Source organism: Triticum aestivum, chromosome 6A (genome assembly GCF_018294505.1).
Source record: "Triticum aestivum cultivar Chinese Spring chromosome 6A, IWGSC CS RefSeq v2.1, whole genome shotgun sequence".
Lineage (NCBI taxonomy): Eukaryota > Viridiplantae > Streptophyta > Magnoliopsida > Poales > Poaceae > Triticum > Triticum aestivum.
The window spans coordinates 418,205,104-418,216,266 of NC_057809.1; positions in this window are offsets into that span (position 1 = coordinate 418,205,104).

Here is an 11,163-nt window from a genome sequence, read left to right on the forward strand (position 1 = left end):
GATAATGGTCTTGAACGAACCTGCCATGCTAGCCGAGGTGATGACGTCTCACCGATCAATGAGTTCCTCCACCGTGTCATAATTCAGATTGGGGCAAGATTAACGGAGTCGTTTTCAGCTTGTTCCCTCCATGCAGAAGATGATCAAACAATGGAAGAAGGAAGGGTGAAGGAAAATGGAGGAGGGGGGAAGAGCTAGCGTGCGACAGCAGTTCCAAATCGAGAGGGAAAGGCGAAGAGTTAGTGGACGGTTGCCACGGTACACGAAGAGGCCCCTAGGGAGTGAACGGATGCCACAGAGGTCACACACTGACGACAAGGGCCGAGTGAACTGCATGCAATCCCATCGCACAACACACACCTCTTGTTAAGTTGAACCGTTTCTGTACTCTTGTGTCAACGCAAAAGGTTCATCCGAGTGAACCACATGCCCTATATCCCACACACCTTGATCTGGCTGACCGTTTCTTTTGTGTTTCCTAATCACAAACAGTTCATCCGAGTGAACTGTATGCTGTATATCGCACACACCTTCATCTGGCTGCCCGTTTCTTTTGTGTTGCCTAATCACAAACAGTTCATCCGAGTGAACTGTATGCTGTGTATCGCACACGCCTTCATCTGGCTGCCCGTTTCTTTTGTTCCTCCTCATCGCAAACAGTTAATTGAACTGAACCGTATGCCCTTCATCGCACACGCAACTAAAACCTGAATCATGTTTGATGCATCCGTCATCGCAAACGTTTTATATGTTTATGACGGTTTTCATACAACACCGTTTGCGATTATGGCATCGCACATAGTTTTTCGAAGGGTCTCTGATCAAAGTGCCGCGTAAGCAGCATCCTGCAGTAGTGAATAGATCAAGTTGGCCAAAAAACCTAAATATCGAAGAAGAAATATGAGGCTATAAGAAATCTTGCATATAAGAGATCAAAGAAACTCAAATAAATTTCATGGGTATAAAAGATAGATCTGATCATAAACTCAAAGTTCATGCGATCCCAACAAACACACTGCAAAAAGAGTTGCATCATATGAATCTCCAAGAGACCATTGTATTTAGAATCAAACAAGAGAGAGGAAGCCATCTAGCTACTAAATACGGACCCGAAGGTCTACAAAGAACTACTCACGCATCATCGGAGAGGCACCAATGGAAGTGGTGAACCCCTCTGTGATGGTGTTAAATTGGATCTGGTGGTTCTGGACTCTGCGGCGGCTGAAATTGATTTTCATCGACTCCCCTAGGGTTTTTGGAATATTGGGGTATTTATAGAGCAAAGAGGCGGTCCAGGGGGCACCCGAGGTGGGCACAACCCACTAGGGTGTGCCTGGGCATCCAGGCATGCCTTGGTGGGTTGTGCTCCCCTCGGAGCAACCCCCAAGCGCAGCCTTGTCCCATTAGGTGTCTTTTGGTCCATAAAAAGCTCCGTAGAGTTTCATTGCATTTGGACTCCGTTTGGTATTGGTTTTCTGCGATGTAAAAAACATGCAAAAAACAACAAGTGGCACTTGGCACTATCTCAATAGGTTAGTGCCAAAAATGATATAAATGACTATAAAATGATTATAAAACATCCAAGATTTATAATATAACAACATCGAACAATCAAAAATTATAGAAACGTTGGAGACATATCAATGAGCCAGCAAACCGAAGGCAATCAAGGATCGCCATCTTCAAGATGTTGCAACTGATGCCCCTATTGATGCTAGTGCTCCTCTACAATAGATACTTTCATCCCCTCTTCGCGAGGAAGAAACCATGCAGCAAGACGAGCCTGCAGTAGTTATCATTCCTCCCGCTATTGCCCAAGAAACTGATGTGATGGATATCTTTTTGAACAAACCTGATAAAGGAAATGTCATGCCCGAGCAGGAAGTCTTAGAAGTGAAAGTTGATGAAGAGATTGAAGTTGAGAAGGCAGTTTCATCACCTCTCAAAGAAATGCAACCTAAGCCCCCGGATCCAACAAGGAGGATGACAAGATTCAGGAGGAGCTAAATGCTTCCTAAGGAAATACCACCTTGGTCACCTCATCTGGTGCCCCTACCCAGATGGAGATTGATTCTGATCCTGGTTTTTTGGCTTCACAGCCAGAACAGGAAGAAAAGATGCTTGAAGAGCCCATGGCTCACGAATAGGTTGCACCACCCGTTCTACCCTGGGAAACCAAAAGAGAGGTTGTTGTCACCCAAGTGTCCAAAGAGGTTGTAGTTCTTCCCTCTGTTGAGAGTTCACAAAAAGAAAAGGCCCTAGTGCCCGATAGCTAAAAATCCGCTGAAGGAGTTCCATCGAAAGAAAACAAAGGTCAGACTAGTTGCCCAATGCCATTAGTGGCAGAGAAAGTGAAAAGGCCCCTTGCTCCACCAAAGTGAATCGATGAAAATGCGCCACATCTAATGATGTTCAACCGATGGAAATCAGCGATGAAGAAAATCGAAGAAATCCCTAGGAAACATTTCCTTTGTTCCCTGCTGGATATGGACCAAATGGTCCTGCGTTCAATGAGGAGCTTCATCTCTTGAAGCTTGCATTCTTTGGGATCAGTCTGTATGAAGGAGAAAGGAAGTCCCTGTCACCCAGGTTCTGGACTAAAGAGCAAGCTATATATTATGCTCGAATCCTGTTTGGCAAGAACAGAATTTTCAATCACAAGATATTAAACTTCGTTGAGCTCGAAGAAATACCCTATTTCTATTGTGCCATTGAGCATATTGAGCATGCCCTCCTGGAAGGCTTCATGCGCTTCAATCATGGCTGGAATCAAGAGGTAATCCATCAGTTTTATGCTACATTGTACATCTCAGGAGAACTTGGAGATAGCTCTACATGGATTCTCGAGTGGATGACTGGAAGGCAAAAGATCAAATGCCCGGCAGATCAATTTTTGGCAAGGCTGTATCTTCCTTCGTTTGAGTCTGAAAAAGGCCAAGAACACATGTTGCATTATTGGGAAGTGTCTGAAGAACAACTTCACATGCTCATGGATCTAGATTTGGTTGAAGATGAATGCGTTGAAGTTGATCCCAAGAAGTTGTCCTATGAAAACAAATTCATGTTTCATATCTTATGCAATTCTCTCACGCCAACGAACGGACCAAGTTCTATCAATGGCATCATGGGAAATGCACTACTGGCCATCTCTCAAGGAATTCTATTTGATATTCCAGACCTATTCATTTGCAACTTGCATGTGCTGCTGACAGCCCACAATCAATGAAGCCGTATGCACCATGGATCATGTTTGCAATTCAGCAGCTCACCAATGAGAAATTTTCTGGACTTATATTCCAAAAGTTTTCATGCCACCAGTACGTGTCACTCTCCGTATGGTGAAACATATTGGAAAAGGGAAGGCACCTGCTGATGCTGCTGGTACTGCGTCTGCGCCTGATTCCGCTTCGAAGGTGAAGAAAGCCAAGGTTGAAATCCTTTCGAATGAAAATCCTTCTCTGTATGAAATTGGCATTCACACACAGCAATGATACGTCTCCAACGTATCTATAATTTATGAAGTATTCATGCTGTTTTATTATTATTCTTGGATGTTTTACAATCATTTTATAGCAACTTTATATCAATTTTTGGGACTAACCTATTGACCAGTGCCCAGTGCCAGTTGTTGTTTTTGCTTGTTTTCTTACATCGCGGGAAATCAATATCAAACGGAGTCCAAACACCGCGAAACTTTTTGTGGATTTTTTATGGACCAGAAGACTCCAGTGCCAGTGCTAGTTGTGGAATTCCATCTTCATGGAAATCTTTATGATTTGTTGTTGAGCCCATCAGCGGCATTTTATCTTCTCCGTGATTCATGTTGAACATTAAGCCAATGTTGGAAACTTTTGTAAGCATTATCTTCGTGCCCCGTTCATGAAGGATATGTTGGATGAAAGAAGTGACTTCCTCTAGTTCATGTGCATTTGAAGCAAGTTGCCGCCGTGAATTCGAGAAAGTCTGTTTTTGCTTCCTCTGGAATCATCCCAAGTCAGTCATGCATATGTGCGAAGTATTCTGTGGTCTAGAGACTTGCAACCTTCATTCTATATGTATACCTAGCACACCAAGCCACCGATTGATTTGTTCAAGGAGAAGAAGTTCCTTCTTAGGATCTGGACTTATGCAAGGGCTTCGATATCGTCGATGATGGTTACCAACCAGAACTCGATAGTGTTTTGTTGTAAGACTACTATGTGCTCATGCTTGTCTGGAACAGCGTGTTAACATGTATGTAGCAGAACCAGCTCATGTTTTGGAGCTTGCTATCGTAGTTCATTTCCCGAGAATCTTGCAACGTCATCTCATCGGGTTGTGTTGCAAACTTTCATTTTTCTTCAAACATGAGGATCTAGGATGTATCATGTTACCAACCAGATCTGACTCTCAGGAAGATATGATGGTTGGGCTTTTTCCAAGATCTAGGATGTAGATTCTGACAAGGTCGATGTTCTGGCCGACACACCTAGTTGGAAGATCTACTACTGTAGTATCTTGATTGAGCAATTTGACCATCATCTCCATGAGGATTTCATATGATCTATACTAGAAGTTGATCATTATGGATGTTTGTGCTCCCGAAGTTAGACCTTTATTTGATGTTCCAGATACCGAATGGTATTGAGTTAAGCTGGTACATTAATCAGAACATTAGAAGCGGAGTCCTAAATGTCTCTCGGTCGATCATCCAGATTTCGTTTCCTTGGCCCCGCCAAGGTAAAATCTAAGAAAGTGTTGTCTTCCTTTGCACCTGCATCCTCCATCGTTATTCATCATGGTAGTACGAGGTGTCACCATGATCTTGGAACAGATGTTGGTAAAACACTGATGAATATGGAGATACTCAAGTTCTTGGAAGCACGCTCAGCCACTGGGTTATACCCTCTGTATGTATTGGAATGTGCCTTCCGTTTGCCGAGTTGTCTTATAACTCTAGTTTCCTTCCCAAACTGAGTATGCCATTCTTCCAAATTCCTTCAAACGATCAATTGTGAATTGCCTCAGGCTGGTATGAAGAGTTTCAATGATCTATGGATCAAAAGTAATTCTTTTTGCCACTTAAGTGAATAATTCCAATGAGTCACCTCTTCTAAGGTGCCCCATTATTGAATCACGGCAATTATCTCCTCGCTACTTTGAAACCATGCACCATCTTACTCAAGTGTGGAATTGTTTCCTACCAAATTGAACCCTTGTCATCTACTTCTTTCCATTGCCCATGATGTGTGTTTTGTGTCTCAGCTCAAGAGATGTTTCTATGTCTCATTTCGTGTGTTGATCGTGAGTTGCTCAATCTTCGAGAAGATCGACTCTTTAGGGTTCCCTTCCTTCTCTTTGTCATGTTGAATGAAGTTCTCAAAGCAAGACGTCGAGATCAAGATGATGCAACGAATCAACATCCTCTGGGAGGGTAGTTGGATCGAGAAGATTGTGATAGTTTTGTGACCCCCTTCCTTCTTACGTCACGTCTTGAATCTCGGGACGAGATTCTTGTTTAGTGGGGGTGAGCTGTCACATCCCTAGCTTTAGCTTTGCTTTGTGGACTAGACTTGGTTGTTGCATCATGTTTAAACTTTGCTTAAACTTGAAATGGGGATGTTCAAACCCTAGCACCAAATGAAATGCAACTAGGATCAAAATAAAAATATTATCAATGAACCTGAAATTAGTCCTGGCCATGGGCCGCCCGGCCCAAACAGCCCGGCCCGAAAAAGCCCGGCCCGACGCTGCTCCCGGGCCGGGCCTGGGCCTAGGTTTTGAGCCCGAAGACTAGGTCGGGCCGGGCCTGGGCCCGCTGTTTATGCCATTTACTGAAGAGGCCCGACCCGAGGCCCAAGGCCCGACGTGTTTTTTGCTGTGATGGGTCAGGCTCGGGCCTGAAAACTAGGCCTAACGGCTGGGCCGGGCCGGGCTCAGGCCTAAGTTTTCTACCTCGGGCTTGGTCAGGCCCGGCCTAAAGCCCGGCCCGGCCCGGAGGATGGCCAGGTCTACCCGAAATGCCCTTCAGAAAAAGTTCATGATTTTTGAAATGGTCTAGAACCTCTGCCAAAAATGGTGCACACTTTTCTAGGTCATTAATGGATTTTTGAATTAACTCATATTGTATTTGAATTGGAGCAATTAATTCCTATAAAATATTTGGTAGCTCCAAATATTCCAAAACTTATTGAGGGCCTCGGAAACAATTGAGTTACTGCCCACAAATATTTTCAGGATTTATAAAAATAATTTGGTTTATAAACTAAATCAAAACAGAGGAAAAAAATAGAAAAAAAGAAATAGAAGAGAGAGGGGACTTACCTGGCTTACCTGCAGCCCACCTGTGCGGCCCAGCACTCTAGCCAGCACAGCCCAACTCCTCCCCTATCTTCAACCTCGTGCCAGTAGGTATGAGGGCGTGTGCCCGCGGCGCGCATGCACGCGCCTGACCACCTGCTCTCTGCCTGCTTGCCCACACGTCCCTAGAAGACACCACGCGCCAGCTCTGTACCCCCTCACTCTCCTCTTGTGCCTTCCCTCTCCTGTGCTCTCTCTCTCGCCCGGACCCGACCGCGTCAAAGAGCACCGTCGTGCACCGCCGCGGCCACAGCCACTCCCTCGCTCCCTCTCCGTCGCAGGCGTCTCCGCCTCGCCGTCTTCGTCCTCTCCACCAAGTCACGCGGCGCCAGAAGCTCTACTGCACCGCCGTTTCCCTCATCGGCCACCAAAGATCGTCGTCGTCGATTCGCCGCCTTGAGCGCCTCCCCGAGCCCATGGAGCTTCTCTTCGACCTCCCAGTGAGCTACTTCACCGTCTCCCCTTATCCTCGTGGCCTGTAGCTCACCGTAGCATCTCTCTCCGCCGTGCCCGTGAGCTTCACGCCACCGGCGAAGTCGTCACCGTGGCTAGAGCAAGCTCAGCTTGCCCCTGAGCATGTCATCACGCTCGTGCTGCTCCCAAGAGTCGATCTAGCCCACCTGTTCGTCCCACCGTGCACCACAACACCGATTCCAAGCACTCACGAACACCGGCCACCGTCGACTTAGGCCACCGGAGCCGCTGCTACGTGCACCAATCAACACGGACGAGCCTCCCCGTCGCGTAGATGCCCTCCGCCGGCCATTTGGTCACCGGAGGAGGAATCCCGAGCCCCTCTGTCGTTTCTGGCCTTGCCGGCAAGGAGCCCCGGGTCAACTCCGACGAGTTTGATCCGGGTTGACCCAGTTTGACCCCCCCCCCCTCTGAGTCACTGAGATGTGGGCCCGCCCTTGGTAATTCTTAGTTAGGTTTACTTTAGTGCTAATTAACCTAGACTAGTACTTAACCTAACACTAACTAACTCTGTTAGTTAGTTGTGTCAGTGACCAGTGGGCCCGACTGGTCAGGTTTGACCTGGATGGTGCCTGTTGACCTGCTGAGGTCAGCCTGACGCAATGCTGACGTGGTAATAGGTTTTTCTGGATTTATTCTTACTCAGGAAATTCCAGAAAATAGTGCTAACTTCTAAAAATCATAGAAATTAATCAGTAACTCCAAATGCAAAGATTTATCTATGAAAAATGATTAGAAAAATCCAATCTATCCATATGTACTGGTTTCATGCATGTTAAAGCAACTTAACCATGCTGCTTATATCGAAACATGATAAAGCACTATTTAAATTCATAAGATGATTTTGGGGTTGAACCTTTGGTTCAAAATGGCTCAGACCCATCTGGTTGTAGTTGCATTAGCCCAACACACTCATTTTGCCATGTCATGTGCCTGCATCATATTGTTGCATATCGCCATGTATTATTGTGTTACCGGTCTAATCTTCATCGTAGGTTCTGCTCCCGAGGATATTCACGAGTATCCAGTTGAAGGGTAGTACCCCTCGACCACTCTGTCAGGCAAGCAAAACCCCCTTGTTCATTCTGATACAATCCCACTCTCTCGCTTCTGCTCTCTTTTACTGCATTAGGACAACAATGATTCAACTGTTACATGCCGCGGTAGTTGAACCCCTTTCCTCTGCATGACCTATCATTGCCACAGTAAATAGATGAAACCCACTAGCATGAGTAGGAGTTGTTTGAGCCCTAATGTGCCTACTCATTCATCCTTGTTGTCATGCCTGCTACTGCTTAGAGTTGAGTCAGGTATGATTCATCAGGGATGAATTGGAATGTGGTGAACATGCCCTACTGTGTGTGAACACGATTTGGTAAAGGTAGCGGTGAGAGGCCATGTAGGAGTACATGGTGGGTTGTCTCATTGAAACTGTCCTCAGGAACTGAGTTCTGCGTTTGTGATCCATGAACAGCTACTACCACACATTGGGCCCTTAAATATGACCCCGCTCGACTTATTAACCGCCCCTGTCCTCTGTCCAGGAGTTGCAAGTAGTTTCTGGTGTTTGTAGTATGCTGGAGGCCGTGCGCAGCGTTGACCCGAGGGGTGGGCTGTGATGCGGTAGGCACGTGGTCGGGTATGCCGGGCACCCGTTTGGTGTCCCGGAACCCTGTACACATCATTCAGGGCCGTATGTGGAAACCTCAGCCGGACTCCCTGTCGATGGAACCTAAATAGGCGATAAACCTGGACTAGAGACTTGTGTGGTTAGTCAGGTCGTGGTCTACACCCACGTCGGCTTTCGCTTGAAGTCTGCCGAGCACATGTCGTGTGCAGACGCTAAGTGGTGGAAACATGTGTGAAGAAGTACACCCCTGCAGGGTTATAAATGATCTATTCGAATAGCCGCGTCCGCGGTAAAGGACCTCTGGGTTGCCTATACAGTTCATAGACAAGTGAAAGTGGATAATCTAAAATGCGCAAGATAAGCGTGAGTGCTATGGATGGCGTTCTCGTAGGGAGACGGGAGCGGATCCATAGTGGTGTATTGATATGGTGAATATGTGGACTCGTGTGCGCCACCTCAAAAGAGTTACTTGCAGTCGTAGTTCAGGATAGCCACTGAGTCAAAGCTGGCTTGCTGCAGTCAAACTCGACCACCCCTTTGTTGATATCGATGCATATGTAGCTAGTTCTGATGTAAGTCTTGCTGGGTACATTGTACTCACGTTTGCTTAATTTATGTTTTTGTAGAGAGAATTCAGTCTCGCTAGTAGTTCCGCGTGGACTTCGACGCTTAGCTTGTTACCTCAGCTACGATCTTGTTCCCTCGGCAGGGTCTTGTAGATAGTCAGGCTTCTCAGCCTTTTCATTTGTAGTTGTCTGTACTCAGACCAGTTAAGCTTCCGCTTGTGCTTGTTGCTTGTATGACTTGAATGCTGGGTCATCAGACCCATTTTTGTAATATCTAGCTCTTCGGAGCCTAATGAATAAATACTTTGAGTCGTAGAGTTTTCCTATGATGCCATGTTGTACTTAGACATATCCAGCATATTGTGTGTGTGATTGAAATGCTTGGTATGTGTGGGATCCGACAACCTAGTTTTCTATCCTTGGTAACCTCTCTTATGGGGAAATGTAGTCTGGTGCTTCCACTGAGCCATGGTAGTCTATTATAGCCCGGTTTACCGGAGTCCTGTTAGCCCAGTTGCTACAGCCTAGATTCACACGCTGATGACCGACACGTTCGAGGCTGGGTCATGTATGCCTGTCCCCGTAAGTTAGTGCCACTTTGCATTCACGACTAGTCATGTCGGCCAGGGTTCTTTGTCATATGGATGCTAGAGACACTATCATATACGTGAGCCAAAAGGCGCAAATGGTCCCGGGCTAGGTAAGGTGGCACCCGTGGGAATATCGTGCGTGAGGCCGCAAAGTGATATGATGTGTTACATGCTAGATCGGTGTGACTTGGATAGGGGTCCTGACAGCTTTGGTATCTGAGCCTGACTGCCTGTAGGATTACCAAGCCAATCTGGTCGAAGTTGAGTCTAGAAAGTATTTAGTTATGTAAGGGAATTGTTTGTGGAAGGGAACGTAAGGCTCTTTTTACTCCTTTATCTTATGCCCTTCTGATCTGAGTCAACCTCTTCTTTTCTACGGGGTTTAAGAACTAGGCTTCTCATCTTTCTATCAGAATCACGTGTTACTAATCTGTAGACTTATAGGATTGATGGATTCAAGTCTCACTTCAGTTTCTACTACTGTTCATAGCTGGCCTCAGAACCTTGATATTGTGATGTTGAGTGGTCATGCCACTATTTTGCAAGATGTCTCAAATCTTTCTAAGCATTTACAACTGTTATGCTATGCGAGTCATCCCAGATTTCAAAATAGTCCGATGTATTTGCAACTCCCTTCTTTCCATTCCCGAAGTTTCTTTGGGCCAGATTAACCACACTAATTGGTGAGTTGAGGTACTCTGTTGCCTCGACATATATGTTGGAGCTAGTGTTATGACCCTAGGCATCCTGGAGAACCACCCAGTAATCTAGCAATGATTTATATTCCTAGTGTGATGATTCTGGCCATCATTCTCGAAAGCATCCCGTGATGCCATTTAGTTAGTAGGCATTCTATGGTGGGTTCTTAAACCCAAGATTCACTCTACTTACTTCCTGTTCATAGGGTTTGCTAGTTCCTTATGGAGAAATGTAGTCTGGTGCTTCCACTGAGCCATGGTAGTCTGCTACAGCCTGGTTTACCGGAGTCCTGCTAGCCCAGTTACTACTGCTCTGGAACACCTAGACTGGTCGGCATGTGTCCCACTTTGTTCCTATGCCTATCCCTTTGGGGAAATGTCACGCAGTGACTTCTGAACTCCTGCTAGCCTGCTACAGCCCGGGTTCCTGGAGTCCTGTTAGCCCAGTTGCTACAGCCCGGATTCACACGCTGATGACCGACACGTTCAAGGTTGGGTCATGTATGCCTGTCCCCGTAAGTTAGTGCCACTTTGGGTTCACGACTAGTCATGTCGGCCCGGGTTCTTTGTCATATGGATGCTAGCGACACTATCATATACATGAGCCAAAAGGCGCGAACTGTCTAGGACTAGGTAAGGTGGCACCCGTGGGAATACCGTGCGTGAGGCCGCAAAGTGATATGATGTGTTACATGCTAGATTGGTGTGACTTAGGATCGGGGTGTTGACACCAGATTTTGGCATGGTCAAGAATCCGGGTTCGTATGCAAAAGTTAGAGGCAACACTTCACGGGCCGACCCTGAGTGAGAAAGTATTCGGCCTTTGCCGGCTGAATGAAACCTTGCCGGGGTAAAACCTTGCCGAT